General features: G+C 22.0%; 2 pseudogenes; one reads left to right on the top strand and one right to left on the bottom strand.

Annotated features, from left to right (window-relative positions):
- Positions 1-10,631: 10,631 nt before the first annotated feature.
- On the bottom strand, positions 10,632-13,640 carry LOC123686643 (annotated as a pseudogene).
- A 480-nt stretch (positions 13,641-14,120) lies between these two features.
- On the top strand, positions 14,121-15,472 carry LOC123685852 (annotated as a pseudogene).
- The last annotated feature ends 453 nt before the right edge of the window (positions 15,473-15,925 follow it).

Genomic DNA, 15,925 nt, shown 5'->3' with positions numbered 1-15,925 from the left:
AAAATTGGGTCTCCCCCACCGGTTGGATCAAAAAAAGAAGAATTTAAGTTTCGGTCAGTTAATAGTATAGTAATTGCTCCTGCAAGAACTGGAAGTGATAATAATAAAAGAATTGCTGTAATAAGAACAGATCATACAAATAAAGGAGTTTTATCAAGTATTATACCAAATGGACGTATATTTATAATAGTTGAAATGAAATTTACTGCACCTAAAATTGAGGAAATTCCTGCTAAATGTAAACTAAAAATCACTAAATCTACTGAAGGCCCATTATGTGTTAAATTAGAAGAAAGAGGAGGGTAAACAGTTCATCCTGTTCCTGCTCCTATTTCTACGACTGTTCTTAAAATTAAAAGAGTTAAAGCAGGGGGTAAAAGTCAAAATCTTATATTATTTAATCGTGGGAATGCTATATCAGGGGCTCCAATTATTAAAGGAACTAATCAATTTCCAAAACCTCCAATTATAATAGGTATTACTATAAAGAAAATTATAATGAAAGCATGAGCTGTAACAATTATATTATAAATTTGGTCGTTTCCAATTAATCTTCCTCTAGTCCCTAATTCTAACCGAATTAAAATACTTAACGATGTTCCTACTATTCCTGCTCCTATTCCAAATAAAAAGTATAATGTTCCAATATCTTTATGATTAGTAGAAAATAATCATTTATTCGATAAGGTGGCTGAATTAAAGCGTTAAATTGTAAATTTAATTATGAGTTTTCTCCTTTATTAAGCCTTATATTCAATTATGATTATAAATTGCAAATTTATAGGTGAATATTATTCTAAGGCTTAGAATAATTCTATTTTTAACTTTGAAGGTTACTAGTTTATTTAACTTAAATCCTTAATAAATTCTAAGAATTACAGTAAAAATGATTAATCCGTAAATATTCACTCAATTTAAAAAAATTACATAGTAAGAGTTAATATAATTAAATTTTTTATTTTCATTTGATTTTATTATTAAAGATTGAAGTATTAAGCGTATATAAATATATATACAAATTAAGGTAATAAAAATTATCATAAAAGATAGAAAATAAAAGTGATTTTCAATTAAAGTTTTAAGAATTAGTCACTTAGGAAAAAATCCTAAAAAAGGGGGGATTCCTCCTAGAGAAAAGAAATTTAAAAAAAAATAGAATTTTAAAGTTTTATTGTAATTCATATTATTTATAAGATCTTTAATGTTAAAGATTTTATATTTATTAAAAATTAGGATTAAATTTAAAGAAATAAAAGTATAAATTAAAAAGTATAATATTCATAAGGATTGATTTAATATTATTATTCTTAATATTCAACCAATATGGTTGATGGAAGATAAGGCAAGAATTTTTTTTAATCTGGTTTGGTTTCATGTTTTTACACTCCCTGAGGTTATACACATCAAAATAATCAAAATAAATAATAGGTTTAATTTAAAATTATATATAATTAAAATTATTGGAGCAATTTTTTGTCAAGTTATTAATAATAATGCATTAGTTCATCTTAGTCCTTCTAGGACTTCTGGATATCAAAAGTGGAAAGGGGCTGCTCCTATTTTTATAAGGATAGCTCTGTTAAACAAAAATATAGAAGTAGGTATTAATTGCTCGATAGAATTGATTAAAATAAATGAATTTAAAAAAAAAAATAAAACTAGAATTGATGCAGAAACTTGGACTAAAAAATATTTCAAGGAGGATTCAGAAGAATACTTAAAATTATCTAAGTTTATAATAGGAATAAAAGCTAAGAGGTTTAATTCTAAACCAATCCAGATATTAATTCATGAATAAGCAGAAATAGAAATAAGAGTTCCTCTTATTATTAAAATTAAAAATATTAATTTTATAGTTTTAATTATAAAGAAAAGGGGTATACCTTTATAAATGGGGTATGAACCCATCAGCTTCTTTAGCTTATCTTTATATTCTAGTATAAGATGTACAAGAGTTTTTGAAACTTTAAGAAATAATTTAATTTTATTGAATATAATTACAAAAAAAAATTAACAATTAAAAATTTAACTTATTAAGTTGAATTTAAAATTTAATATTTTGAACTTTAATAAAAACTATTAAATTTTCATTAATTTAAGTGTACAAAAATTAATTCACAAAGTAAAAAATCCTATAAAATAGGATTATTTATATAAATATATTCGATAAATTTGAATTGATTTTGGTGTCCTTTCAGGATCAATTCCAACATTCTAAACCAATCCTGAAGCTAAGTCCAACAATCAACACCAAACCCGATAAATTTGAATTGATTTTGGTCGTCCTACTTCAGGATCAATTCCAACATTCTAAACCAATCCTGAGGCTAAGTCCAACAATCAATACTAAATCCGATAAATTTGAATTGATTTTGGTCGTCCTACTTCAGGATCAATTCCAACATTCTAAACCAATCCTGAGGCTAAGTCCAACAATCAATACCAAACCCGATAAATTTGAATTGATTTTGGTCGTCCTACTTCAGGATCAATTCCAACATTCTAAACCAATCCTGAGGCTAAGTCCAACAATCAATACCAAACCCGATAAATTTGAATTGATTTTGGTCGTCCTACTTCAGGATCAATTCCAACATTCTAAACCAATCCTGAGGCTAAGTCCAACAATCAACACCAAACCCGATAAATTTGAATTGATTTTGGTCGTCCTACTTCAGGATCAATTCCAACATTCTAAACCAATCCTGAGGCTGAGTCCAACAATCAATACCAAACCCGATAAATTTGAATTGATTTTGGTCGTCCTACTTCAGGATCAATTCCAACATTCTAAACCAATCCTGAGGCTAAGTCCAACAATCAATACCAAACCCGATAAATTTGAATTGATTTTGGTCGTCCTACTTCAGGATCAATTCCAACATTCTAAACCAATCCTGAGGCTAAGTCCAACAATCAACACCAAACCCGATAAATTTGAATTGATTTTGGTCGTCCTACTTCAGGATCAATTCCAACATTCTAAACCAATCCTGAGGCTAAGTCCAACAATCAATACCAAATCCGATAAATTTGAATTGATTTTGGTCGTCCTACTTCAGGATCAATTTCAACATTCTAAACCAATCCTGAGGCTAAGTCCAACAATCAACACCAAACCCGATAAATTTGAATTGATTTTGGTGTCCTTCTTCAGGATCAATTCCAACATTCTAAACCAATCCTGAGGCTAAGTCCAACAATCAACACCAAATCCGATAAATTTGAATTGATTTTGGTCGTCCTACTTCAGGATCAATTCCAATATTCTAAACCAATCCTGAGGCTAAGTCCAACAATCAACACCAAATCCGATAAATTTGAATTGATTTTGGTCGTCCTACTTCAGGATCAATTCCAATATTCTAAACCAATCCTGAGGCCAAGTCCAACAATCAACACCAAATCCGATAAATTTGAATTGATTTTGGTCGTCCTACTTCAGGATCAATTCCAACATTCTAAACCAATCCTGAGGCTAAGTCCAACAATCAACAACAAACCCGATAAATTTGAATTGATTTTGGTCGTCCTACTTCAGGATCAATTCCAACATTCTAAACCAATCCTGAGGCTAAGTCCAACAATCAACACCAAACCCGATAAATTTGAATTGATTTTGGTCGTCCTACTTCAGGATCAATTCCAACATTCTAAACCAATCCTGAGGCTAAGTCCAACAATCAATACCAAATCCGATAAATTTGAATTGATTTTGGTCGTCCTACTTCAGGATCAATTCCAACATTCTAAACCAATCCTGAGGCTAAGTCCAACAATCAATACCAAACCCGATAAATTTGAATTGATTTTGGTCGTCCTACTTCAGGATCAATTCCAACATTCTAAACCAATCCTGAGGCTAAGTCCAACAATCAATACCAAATCCGATAAATTTGAATTGATTTTGGTCGTCCTACTTCAGGATCAATTCCAATATTCTAAACCAATCCTGAGGCTAAGTCCAACAATCAACGTTTAAGTTTTTAAAATTATTAGTTTTTGATTTTGATTAACTAAGAAATTAACTTTTGAATTTTAAAAATTTTTAAATATTACCTTATTTATAAATTTGTATCAGAATTCTATTGGGGGGGATCAATAGAATTCAATTTACGAAAATTTGAATAAATGAATTTATATTTAAAAATCAAAAAATTTTGTAATTAAAAATTATTTTCTCAATTTTATTTTCACAGAAAAGGTTTAAATTTTCTATAAAATAAATTTTCTGTTAGACTAGAAGAAGAATTTTTTCTAAAAGTTGATTTTTCTAACAAAATAGTTTGGAAAAAGAAATTTTATGATAAATCCTTTTTTCACATAAAAAATAATCGATCCCTGTAAAATTTTGAAATCCGAAGATTTTTCCCAAATTTCATCAAATTTCGTGAAATTTGGCATTTTTTTCAAAAATTTCGGGGATGGAACTAGGGGTGGGTTGCACATGTTTCATCTCATCAAAATGATCCTTTCTTCAGGCGCCCTAATAGGAATTTCCTCATACATTGGTTTTTATATTATATATGTTATAATTGTTTCTTAGACAATAATGTCAATTTTAAAGATCAAATTTTTTGAAAAATTTCAAAAAAAAACGAAAAAAATGCAAAATTTTGCAATTTTTTGCATTTTTTGGGTCAAAATTTGGGCAAAAAAAAATGGCCTAAAATCGATACTTTATTAGCAGTATTAATTTAAATTTTGTCTTTTAATAGGGTTTTTCTCTTGGACCCTATGCTTTTTTAATTAAAGAATTTATTTATATATATATCTATAATATTTAATAATTAATAATTACTTATTAATATATAATTATTTATATATAAGGGCGAAATATATCTTACATTGGATAGTACCATTAGTAATATTCTAGGTGCTTATTTTAATTAAATAGTTAAAATAAACATCTTTAAATATATAAAAACCGATTTAATATTGGTATCTTAAGGGATATATAATAGTACTCCCGAAAAAAAGAGAAAGAATATATAAAGTAAATCAGTATATAAAAACGACGGTGAATTTCGAGAATTTCTATATTAATAAATATTTTATATATTAATAATATTTATAATATATATATAAAGGGTATAAATTATTAATAATTAATTTAACATTAAAATATTAATATTTTATTTATATAAGAATTAAATTATAATTAATCTATAATTATTAATAATATATTAAAAATTATTAGTTATTAATAAAGTTAATTTTTAATGAAAAACTCAAAATTAATGAAAAAAAAAAAAAAACCTAAGTATTAATGAATTAAATTATCATTAAGAAATATTATTTCTAAAGTATTATGGTATTTATCATGAAAATGAAGTTATTCTTATTTTAACTAAATCTATTAAAAATTACGTGAAAAATAGATTTAGAAAAATAAAATTAATAAAGATTTCATAAAAAAATTAAATTAAAATATCTAACAAAAAAATGTAATTTTTTAATATTTGGTTAAATTTGTCTATTTTTTAGTTGTCTCGAATAATTTTTAATTTATTGGATAAAAAGTGATCTTAAAGGGTAAAAAAATGATTTGTTAGTATAATAAAGTTATTATGTCAATATTTTGATTAAAATTATAATTATTTTAAGTTTAATTAGTACATAGTTAAAAAAATTATGTATAAAAATTTAGGATTTTCATAAAATTCGAGTAATTTTTGAAAATTTTATATAAATGCTTAAAAGGAAATCGCTCATAAAAAAAAAATCTATATTTTTTTGTTAGAAATTTTAATTTAAATAATTTTAAAAAATTGTGATATGGAAATTATCTAACAATTTTTTTTGAAAAAATTATTTGTTAGTGTAATAAAGTTATTTCGTTTAAAAATTTTGTGAAAAATTGTTAAAAATTTTTCAAAATTTATGGATTTTTGAAAATTTTGATGATTAGGGGAGGAATTTTTTTTTTCATTTTTCATAAATTTGATTTTTATATAATTTTGAAAATTTTTAGAATAGATTAATTTGAATATTTTTCAAAAATTGTAAATGTTTAGTTTTGGGGGGAACAAAATTAATAAATTTAAAATTAAATTTATTTCGAATTTTAAAAAATTTAATTTTTGATTATTTTATTTAATAATAAAATCATAATTTATTTTTTTTAAATTATTGTATTTATCAAGAATTTTTTAAATCCGATAATTTAAAATATTTTTGATATTTGGTAGGCTTCAGTTTATTCCAAAATTTATTTTATTAAAATCAAATTTGAATAAAGCTATAACAGTCAGCAATAAGAATTGTTACAATTTAAATTGTTTAGTATTGGATTTAGTGAGTAGGGTAGCACTAAATTTAAGGGTAAAACTTGTAAATCCTTGGGGGAAAATTTTTTAATTTAGAGTTAAAAAGTTTAAGGTTTGGTTATTATCTAAGGGGACGTTTTTGACGGGAGGAAGTTACAAAGATTTGTTAACATAAAGTTTTTAAAATTATAATTTATTTTTTTTAAATTATTGTATTTATCAAGAATTTTTTAAATCCGATAATTTAAAATATTTTTGATATTTGGTAGGCTTCAGTTTATTCCAAAATTTATTTTATTAAAATTGAATTTGAATAAAGCTATAACAGTCAGCAATAATAATTGTTACAATTTAAATTGTTTAGTATTGGATTTAGTGAGTAGGGTAGCACTAAATTTAAGGGTATAACTTGTAAATCCTTGAGGGAAAATTTTTTAATTTAGAGTTAAAAAGTTTGAGGTTTGGTTATTATCTAAGGGGACGTTTTTGACGGGAGGAAGTTACAAAGATTTGTTAACATAAAGTTTTTAAAATTATAATTTATTTTTTTAAAATTATTGTATTTATCAAGAATTCTTTAAATCCGATAATTTAAAATATTTTTGATATTTGGTAGGCTTCAGTTTATTCCAAAATTTATTTTATTAAAATTAAATTTGAATAAAGCTATAACAGTCAGCAATAAGAATTGTTACAATTTAAATTGTTTAGTATTGGATTTAGTGATTAGGGTAGCACTAAATTTAAGGGTATAACTTGTAAATCCTTGGGGGAAAATTTTTTAATTTAGAGTTAAAAAGTTTAAGGTTTGGTTATTATCTAAGGGGACGTTTTTGACGGGAGGAAGTTACAAAGATTTGTTAACATAAAGTTTTTAAAATTATAGTCTTAATAATTTAATTTTTTAAATTTAATTCAATTATTATTATTTCTAAATTAAGTTAATTTTTTTTTGTTTAAAATAAATTTTAACTAAATGTAGTCTTTTTTGGGTTTTAGTTAATTAGATATTTGATTATGGTATTAGATATATATATTCATTCAAGATTTATATGAATATTGTTTTAAATTTAATAAATTAGTAGTGTATATTTTTAATTATTAAAAAAATTTAGAATTAGTGATAAGATTAAGTATTTGCAATTTTTGTGCCAGCAGCAGCGGTTATACAAAAAATATAATATATATTCATTAGCTTTAATTAATAGAATTAAAAATTAAAAAAGAAATTTTATGTTTTAAGGTGAAATTTTAATTTATTAATATTTTTAATTATGTTTTTATGAGGTTAAGAAATTATTATAATAAACTAGGATTAGATACCCTATTATTAATTAAGTAAATTATAAAGTTAAGTTATTAATAGTTAAGTTCTTTAAAGCTAAATGATTTGGCGGTATTTTTACTTTTCAGAGGAACCTGTTCTATAAACGATAATCCACGATTAGAATAACTTTAATTAGAAACTTTTATATCGTCGTTGTTAAATATTTTTTTAGAAATTAATATTTAGATATTTTTTAAAAATTTAAATTAGATCAAGGTGAAGTATATATTAAAGTAGAAATGGGTTACATTAAATTATATTTATGGATTTATATATTTTAAAAGTTTTATGAAGTTGGATTTGATTGTAATTAAATATTTTTATTTTTAATGATTTAGTACTAAAATATGCACATATTGCCCGTCGCTTTCATCTAATATGGAATAAGTCGTAACATAGTAGATTTACTGGAAAGTGATTCTAGAATGTCAGTTTAGAGCTTGAATAAGCATCTTATTTACATTGAGAAGATAATTAATAATTCAAATTGAATTTTAAAATTTATTTAATTAATATATATATATATATATATATATATATATATATATATATCCTTTACACATATATATATATATATATATATATATATATATAATTATATATAAAATTTTTCTTAATCTAATAAAAATACTAATTATTTAATAAAATTATATATATATATATATATATATATATATATATATATATATATATATATATATAATTTTATTAAAGAATTAGTATTTTTATTAGATTAAGAAAAATTTTATTTTATGATAGATTAATAGTACTGAAAAGGAAAATTATATAAATTTATAAAAGAAACAATATTGTGTACCTTGTGTATCAGGGTTTATTAAAAATTTAATATTTATATATTTATCTCGAATTTAGAAGAGCTATATAGTTATAAATATTATTGTTTAATAAATATTTATAATAATTATAAAGTAGTGAAACGTTATTCGTTTTTAAATATATCTAGTTTTTTAAGAAAAGAATTTAATTCATTATAAAAATTATAAAAATTTAATTTTTAATTTTTTGAATTTTTATTTTAATAGTTTTAGGGATAAGCTTAAAATTAAATTATTATAATTAAATATTATAAATTAATAATTTATAGAATTAGAAATTTTTACTATTTGAAGTTTGTTAAAATTTGTTATTTAATTAAAAATATTTATATATTAATTTAATTTTTTTATTAAAGTAAATTTAATAATAAAAATTATATTGAAATAATGATAAAATTAGTATTAATTATTTTGTAAAAATATAAGTAATTACGAAAGGTATAATTAAGTAATTAAGCAAAAATATCTTTCACCTGTTTAATAAAAACATCTCTTTTTGATTATAATTTAAAGTAGGACCTGCCCACTGAATAAAATTTGAAGGGCCGCAGTATTTTGACTGTGCAAAGGTAGCATAATCATTAGTTTTTTAATTGAAAGCTTGTATGAATGGTTTGATGAGAAGATAACTTTCTAAATTTTATTATTTAAAAATTTTATTTTTAAGTTAAAAAGCTTAAATTTTTTTAAAAGACGAGAAGACCCTATAGAGTTTAATTTATAAAAGATTTTTAATTTAAAGAATTATAAAATTTAAAATTTTTATTAAATTTGATTGGGGTGATAAAAAAATTAGATTAACTTTTTTAACTTTAACCATTAATTTATGAAAAATTTATCCATTTTTATGATTAAAAGAATAAATTACCTTAGGGATAACAGCGTTATTTTTTTTTAGAGTTCAAATCGAAAGAAAAGATTGCGACCTCGATGTTGGATTAAAGTTAAATTTAGGTGTAGAAGCTTAAATATTTGGTCTGTTCGACCATTTAAACTTTACATGATCTGAGTTTAAACCGGTGTAAGCCAGGTTGGTTTTTATCTTTAATAATTTAATAAATTTTAGTACGAAAGGACCAAGTTTATGATTTAAAATTTTATAAATGAATAGAATTGTTATTTTGGCAGATTAGTGCGTTAGATTTAGAATCTTCATAAGTATTTTATACAAATAATAATTGATATAATTTTAATTTTGATAATTTTTATTTTAATAATTATTTGTATTTTAGTTAGAGTAGCTTTTTTAACTTTATTAGAACGGAAGTTATTAGGGTATATTCAAATTCGAAAAGGTCCTAATAAAGTAGGTTTTTTAGGAATTTTACAACCTTTTAGTGATGCAATTAAATTATTTAGAAAAGAAATAATTTTTCCTTATATGGCGAATATTTTAATTTATATTATATCACCAGTTTTTAATTTAATTTTAGCATTAATATTATGAATTAGAATACCTTTTTATTGTTATTTATTTAAGTTTAATTTTTCTGTATTGTTTTTTTTTGTAATTTCTAGTTTTAGTGTGTATACAATTATATTATCGGGTTGATCTTCAAATTCGATTTATTCTTTATTAGGAAGGCTTCGTTCAGTTGCTCAAGTAATTTCTTATGAAGTAAGAATATTTTTAATTTTATTATCATTTTTAGTGTTAATTATATCTTTGAATTTAATAGATTTTATTTTTTATCAAAAATATGTTTGATTTGTTATATTTAATTTTCCTCTTAGAATAATATTATTTATCTCAAGATTAGCTGAAACTAATCGAACTCTTTTTGATTTTTCTGAGGGTGAATCAGAGTTAGTTTCAGGGTTTAATGTTGAATATAGAAGTTTTGGATTTGCTTTTATTTTTATGGCTGAATATTCCAATATTATTTTTATAAGAATATTAAGAAGGTTGATTTTTATAGGAGGAGATTTTTATTCTATTATATTTTTTTTTAAATTATTATTTTTTTCTTTTATATGAATTTGGGTTCGAGGAACTTTACCTCGTTATCGATATGATAAATTAATATATTTATCTTGAAAGGTTTTTTTGCCTGTTTCTTTAAATATACTTATACTAAATTTTAGATTAAAATTATTATTTATGGTATTAATTATATAGTTAATTAAATTTTGTATAAATCAATAGAAATTTAAATTCTTTCTTATATTTTCAAAATATATGCTTTTCAAGCTCATTGATTAATTAAATATTCATCAGTCTCGAATTTTATAAATAATTGAGTTTAATATAAAGTATACGAAATAGATTAAGGTAAAAATTTGTCCTATTAAAATAAAAGGATCTTCAACTGGTTTAGCTCCGATTCATGTTAAAATTATAACTGTAACGATAAAATTTCAAAATATAATTTTATTAATATAATGAAAGCTGTTTCTTTTCATTATTTTGAAATTAATAAAAGGTATAAAATGAAGAATTGCAATTGATATTACTAAAGCAATTACACCCCCAAGTTTATTGGGAATAGAACGAAGAATTGCATAAGCAAATAAAAAATATCATTCTGGTTGAATATGAGGAGGGGTGGAAAGAGGATTAGCTGGAATAAAATTATCAGGATCTCTTAATATATAAGGATATAGAATAATAATATTTAAATTAAAAAATATTATAATGAGAAAACCTAAAATATCTTTAAAGGAGAAATATGGATGAAAACTAATTTTATCTAAATTAGAATTAGATCCTAAAGGATTACTGGAGCCAGAGTTATGTAAAAATATTAAATGAATTATAATTAAAGCTGAAATAATAAAAGGTAAGATAAAATGAAATGAATAAAATCGGTTTAGTGTAGCATTGTCAACAGCAAAACCTCCTCATAGTCAAATAACGATAGAATTTCCTAGGTAAGGGATTGCAGAAACTAAATTAGTAATTACAGTTGCTCCTCAAAAAGATATTTGCCCTCAGGGAAGAACATAACCTAAAAAGGCTATAGCTATAGATATAAACAAAATAGTAGTTCCTGTCATTCAAGTTTCTGTAAGTTTGTAAGAACCAAAATATAAGCCTCCCCTAATATGTAAGTATAAACATATAAAAAATAAAGAGGCCCCATTTGCATGAATAGTTCGTATTAATCATCCTATATTTACGTCTCGACAAATATGAGTTACTCTATTAAAAGCTAAATCTACGTTAGCACAATAATGTATAGATAAAAATAATCCTGTAATAATTTGTATTATTAAACATAAGCCTAATAAAGATCCAAAATTTTATAAATATGAAATATTTCTTGGTGTAGGTAGGTCGATTAAAGAATTGTTAATAATTTTCGTTGAAGAATTAATTTTTCGTATTGGTATTTTCATATTTAAATTGACGTAACGGTCCAAATTTTACTTTAGTAATTTTTACAACTGCAATTATTGAAATTAATAAATAAAAAATCAACATTAAAAATATGTTAGAATTTGGGTAATTTGAAAATTTATTCAAATTTAAATAAAAATTTCTAATTAAATCTATTTTATGTAAACTTTCATTATTAATATTTTGATTTATTAAATATAGATTTATATTATTTATAAATATAGTAATTATAAATAAACTAATTATAATTAATAGAATATATTTATTAAATTTAAATTTTTCATTAGAGGCAGTTCTTGTTATATAAATAAATAAAATTAGTAAACCACCAATTATAATTAATATTAAAATATATGAAAATCAAAAGTTTGATCTTATTAATCCTATAATAATACAAGTTATAATAGTATAAGTTGAAATAAGTAGTCCTAAAGATAGTGGGTGGGTAAGGAAAATTGCTAAAAAAGTTAAAAATGTTGAAATTAAGATTTCAGAGGGTAGTTTAATGAAAAATATTAATTTTGGAGATTAAAGATATATTTGTTTTCCTCTGATATTTTAAAAGATTAAATCTTAAAGCTGGTTTACAAGACCAGTATTTTTATTAAATTATTAAAATATGGAAATAATTTTTTTAAGTATGTTTATTTTTAGAATTTTAAATTTTTTTATTAATCGAAAACATTTATTAATAACATTGCTTAGATTAGAATTAGTAATACTAACTTTATTTATAATAATATATTTTTATTTATCTTATTTTAGTTATGAATTTTATTTTGTAGTAGTTTTTTTAACTATAAGTGTTTGTGAAAGAGTTTTGGGATTATCTTTATTAGTGTCAATAATTCGTTCTTATGGAAATGATTATTTTAATTCATTAAATATTTTATGATAATAGTAATAATATTAGTATTTATGATTCCTTTATGTTTTTTAAATAAATTTTGATTAATTAAGAATTATTTAATTTTAATAAGAATTTGATTCTTTTCAAAAATTTCTTTTTCATTTTTTAGTTCATTAAATTTTTTTATAGGTATAGATTTTTTATCATATTTTTTGTTATTATTAAGGTTTTGAATTCCTTTTTTAATATTTATAGCTAGAGAAAAACTTTTTAATTTAAAAGATTTCAGTGAGTTATTTAGTATTTTATTATTATTATTATTGCTTTTTTTATTATTAACTTTTACTTCTATAAATATATTTTTATTTTACATATTTTTTGAGGCTAGGTTAATTCCAATTTTGATTTTAATTTCAGGTTGAGGATATCAGCCTGAACGTATTCAAGCTGGTATATATATATTTTTTTATACAATTATAGCTTCTTCACCAATAATATTATTTATTTTTATTTATTATTCAAAGTTTAAAACATTAGATTTGACTTATATCAATGTAAATTTATTTACTTTTATTTTATATTTTATAATAATAATAGTATTTTTAGTTAAAATACCGATATTTTTATTTCATTTATGATTGCCTAAAGCACATGTAGAAGCTTCAGTTGCTGGGTCTATAATATTAGCAGGAGTGATATTAAAGTTAGGAAGATACGGGCTTATTCGGTTTTTAATTATATTTATATATTTAGGAGTTAAGGTTAATTTTTTTTTAATTAATTTATCTTTAATAGGAGGGATTTTAGTTTCTTTAAGTTGTTTACGTCAAAGAGATATAAAATCTTTAATTGCTTATTCTTCAGTTGTTCATATAGGACTTTTATTGTCAGGTTTATTAACATTTAATTCTTGAGGAATTACTGGATCTTTAATAATAATATTAGCTCATGGTTGTTGCTCTTCAGGATTATTTGTTTTAGTAAATATAAATTATGAACGTATTGTTAGTCGAAGCATTTTTATTAATAAAGGTTTAATTAATATTGTACCTTTTTTATCCTTATGGTGATTTTTGTTAGTAATTAGAAATATAGCTGCACCTCCTTCTTTAAATTTGTTAAGAGAAATCTTGTTAATTAATAGTTTAATTAATTATTCTCATATTTGTATATTTATATTAATAATTATAACTTTTTTGAGAGCTTCATATAGTTTGTATTTATATTCTTTTAGTCAACATGGAAAATTTTACAGAAGATTATATTTTTTTGAATTAATTTCTTATCGAGAATTAATTTTATTATTAATGCATTGGGTTCCTTTAAATTTAATTTTATTAAAAAGAGATTTATTTTTCTTATACTTAAATAGTTTATATAAAATATTGATTTGTGGAGTCAATGAAGTTACTTTAACTTTAAGTAATATCTTTTTGTGTAATTTTTTCTAGATTAATACTTAAGTTTTTTTTTTTTTTTTAGTTTTAGATTATTTTTACTTAATACAGGAAAGGTTTATTTTATTGAGTGAAAAATTTTTAGTTTAAATTCAATAGAAGTAGAAATATTAATTCTTTTAGATTGAATATCCCTATTATTTGTTTCTTTTGTTTTATTTATTTCTACAATAGTAATTTTTTATAGAAAATCTTATATATCTAAGGATTTATCTATTAATCGTTTTATCATATTAGTTTTTATATTTGTTCTTTCTATATTATTAATAATTTTAAGTCCAAATTTAATTTCAATTTTATTGGGTTGAGATGGGTTAGGATTAGTTTCTTATTGTTTAGTGATTTATTATCAAAATGTAAAATCTTATTCAGCTGGTATATTAACAGCTTTATCTAATCGAGTAGGAGACGCGATATTAATAATTTCTATTGCTGAGATAATAAATTTTGGCAGATGGAATTTTATATTATATATTGATTATTATTATAGAGATAAAAGAATAATAATTGTAGGTTTGTTAATTATTATTGCTGCTTTAACTAAAAGTGCACAAATTCCTTTTTCAGCTTGATTACCAGCAGCTATAGCTGCTCCTACTCCTGTTTCAGCATTAGTACATTCTTCAACTTTAGTAACAGCAGGGGTTTATTTATTAATTCGATTTCATTTATTATTGGAAAATTATTCTTTTGTGTTAATATTCATTGGATTGATAACAATATTAATTTCAGGTTTAGCGGCTAATTTTGAATATGATTTAAAAAAAATTATTGCTTTATCAACTTTAAGTCAGTTAGGTTTAATAGTTACTATTTTAAGATTAGGTTTATATGAATTAGCTTTTTTTCATTTATTAATTCATGCTTTATTTAAAGCTTTATTATTTATATGTGCAGGTAATTTTATTCATTTAATAGGAGAATGTCAAAATATTCGTTTTATAGGGGGTTTAGTTTATAAAACTCCTATAACTGTAATATATTTTAATGTAAGAAATCTATCATTATGTGGGATTCCTTTTTTTTCTGGATTTTACTCAAAATATTTAATTATAGAGGTTTATTCTATGTTAAGATTAAATATTTTAATTTATTTAATTATATTAATTTCTTTAACATTAACAGTTTCTTATACAGTGCGTTTATTAAATTATTTAATATTTACAGATTATTGTGGGTTTAGAATAAAAAGAACTGAAGAATTAAGAGATGAAATAGTTTATAGAATAGGATTTATATTTATTATTGTATTATTTTCAGGAACGGTTCTTATATGATTTATGTTTAAGGATATTAATTTAGTGGTATTACCTTTTTTTATGAAAATTTTAATTTTAATTATAGTAATAATTGGGGTAATTATAGGTTTTGAGATTTCTTTATTAAAATTAAATTATAATTTAATTTTTTCTAATTTAATAAAAATTTTAATTTTTTTAGTATTAATATGGAATTTGCCTTATATTTCAACTTTTGGAATAAATAATTTTTTTATTGATTTAAGAATACTAAATTATGAATTTTTAGATCAAGGTTGATCAGAGTTCTTAGGAAGCCAGGGTTTATTTAAATTTTTTAAAAAATTTTCTGTTTTATTTCAGTATATTTTTAAAAATAGTTTAAAGATTTATATAATAATATTTTTAATTTGAATTATTTTGTTATTGATTTATATATTCTACTTAAATAGCTTAATAGAGCGCAATATTGAAGATATTGAGGTAAATTAAAATATTTTTTAAGTATTTATAAAAATTAATCTTTTTTTATAATGAAAATATAATGTTTTAGATAAACTATATAAATAGAAATATTAACAAATTGCTATATATTAAGTTAGAAGCTT

The sequence above is a fragment of the Harmonia axyridis genome, chromosome X (genome assembly GCF_914767665.1).
Source record: "Harmonia axyridis chromosome X, icHarAxyr1.1, whole genome shotgun sequence".
Classification (NCBI taxonomy): domain Eukaryota; kingdom Metazoa; phylum Arthropoda; class Insecta; order Coleoptera; family Coccinellidae; genus Harmonia; species Harmonia axyridis.
Note: the sequence above shows the minus strand (reverse complement) of the source record. Positions and strands in the feature narration are given on the sequence as shown.